Below are 2682 nucleotides of genomic sequence, written 5' to 3'. Positions count from 1 at the left end.
AAGGTCCCGGGAAAGCCAGAAGCATTCCTAGAACACCGACACTCGGATTTCAGCTTAAAGGTCCAACTAAACCAGAAATTAAGTAAGTTATCTAAGGTATTCAAGTTCTAAATCTAACTTTAACCTAACACTTCACTTTCTGTCTTCTCCAATTCTCCGAATCACCGGTGGTACAGCTCCCTCCTACCTCCGCCAAGAGGGGTATCTCAGAAAACATACACATGCAATTCAAACAAGAAAAACACAGACATATGTGTAATTACAGCAAATGGAACAAATAGCAGATAAGCATAGTTAAGCAATTAAGCAAACCAAAACAATGCACACCCAAGTAAAACATACAAATGCACATGATGTATGTCTATCCTATGGCTAATGAGTCTTATCTGTTGGTTATATTGCCAACTCGACATGTCCTGGTAGTTAACCATTGAACAGTTTCTCTGTGAACACATCTCCAAACTCAAAAATAATATCCATGGAGTCAAATTCCAAACTCAAATATAATCTTCTATGGAATTAAACTCCAAGCTCAATAATATTGCATGGAGTCAAACAACAAGCTCAATAATATTCTATGGAGTCAAACTCTAAACTCAAATATAATATTTCATAGAGTCAAACTCCAAGCTCAATTTATATATATATGCAAGTAGGGGTGTGCATGGTTCAGTTTTTCCATAAAATGAACTGAAACTGCACTAAACCATTTTAAATGGTTTAGAAACTGAACCAAACTGCTTTGTCATATAAGAAACTGGTTTTAAACCAGAAGTGTTCGGTCATATCTTGCGACAGAGGGTCAACGAATAGTCTCAAATATACAAACCACACAATAATTTTTTTCTTTTTAAAATAACACTTCAAATCAAAACTCTAATTTTTATAGAAATTTTGACAGTATCTCCTCTAAACTCAAACTTCTGTCACCCTTCAAGAGTCCCAACTACTAAACCAAATACCTTTCAGTCATTCAAATCATTTCCAGTATCAAATTATTTCAAAACCAAACCAATTCCAATATTAAATCTTTTTCCAAAACCAACCAACTCCAATAGCAAATCATTTACAAAAACCGAACCACACATCATATACCATATACACAATCCATCAATAATTCATTCAATTTATTCCTATCTTAAAGGTCTTCTAGCCTAAGTTTTCACGTGACATTAAACATTAACTACGAGAAACCAAAACCATACCTTGACCGATTTCTTCCTAAACTCGGAACACCTCAAAAACCTCTCATTTCACAAGCTTCAAACTCCCAAACATCAATTCCTCAAGCTTAATTACCCGAATTTCGTTCCAAACCGCCCAATTGAACTTCAAATCAACAAGAACACCATCTAATTCATACAATATCACTATAATCCTCGTAGGGTTCACTAATTCAATAATCCACAAGGGTACAATAGTTCTTTACCTTACCCATGGATCAATTGGACAAAACCTAGTGATATTATCCACTGCTAGAGTTCACCTAAACCATCAAAATCATTCAATTCCTCAATACCCAAACTCTAAAATCACGAAATTGAGGAGAGAGATAGAGAATCAGGTAAGAAATGCAAATTTCTTACCACTTTATTTAAATAGAATTGAAAAAAATTTCGAGACGAATACGTGACCGCTGACGACTCTTTAATCGGAACTCTGAATTAAAAGTTGTGGACGATTGAATTTTTGGAGACGTTAGATTTTTTTTCTTTACGTCGATTTCTCTTTTCTCCACTCCACAACCAGAATTTCCCTTTCATTGAGGGAGAAGTGGCTGAAGCACTTATAAGAGAGTGAACGGATTGGACCCTAGGCCTAGTTTGGATTCGGTTTAATTAGTTCGATCTATTAATCTGATTTTAGGTTAAAATTTTTAAAATTAATGTCAAAATTCGTATTTTTAATATTTTTACTCCTCTAAATTATAAAAATTAAATTTTTTAATTCTTTTGAATAATAATTAATTTATTAATTAATTATTTATTAATTTTTACAAAATTTACAATAAATTACACTCGAATGAATCTCGTCGCGACAATCTTGAGCTACCTTTTGTGAACAGCGGCTCAAATAGGATTCGTATATTGCAAGTGATGATGGCTCAAATAGGAATGTGGAATGAAACTCCACTTTTGATGAACAAAGAAGTTGTGGAGTGTTGCCATGGTTCAATGCTCAATTATCAATGCCTCTTGTTATGTCAAATTCTTTGTTGATGATGATTTGCAAAGTCGGTTTTATAGGGGATAGACATACAACTCTTTTATTTGCATGATTTGGTTCAATTAATTGTGACATGAAAACTTATAAATAAATGTGAAATTTTCATAACTTATGTCATTATTAAATATATGCAAGTTTGTTTCAACAATTTAAAAAAAAAAAAAAACTAACTAATACATAGCTAAGTCATCTTCTTTTCATTCTCTATTTTGTTTATGTAGAATGAATTTTGGCTGTTACACTTTGCTATTGTAAACCGTTATTATTAATGTTCTTTTTTTTTCCCCCGAAACGCACTTAACACAATAGGTTGTGTGAATTTACACAAGCCACCCGGTGTACATCTTGAGAAAAAAATAAAAGATAAAAATAAAAATAAAAATATTATGTCCACATAAAAGATTAATTATTATATATTTATATTTAATATTTATTTTTAATATATATTTTATATTT

Source organism: Arachis ipaensis, chromosome B06, assembly GCF_000816755.2.
Source record: "Arachis ipaensis cultivar K30076 chromosome B06, Araip1.1, whole genome shotgun sequence".
NCBI classification, from domain to species: Eukaryota; Viridiplantae; Streptophyta; class Magnoliopsida; order Fabales; family Fabaceae; genus Arachis; species Arachis ipaensis.
This window is presented reverse-complemented; position numbering follows the sequence as displayed.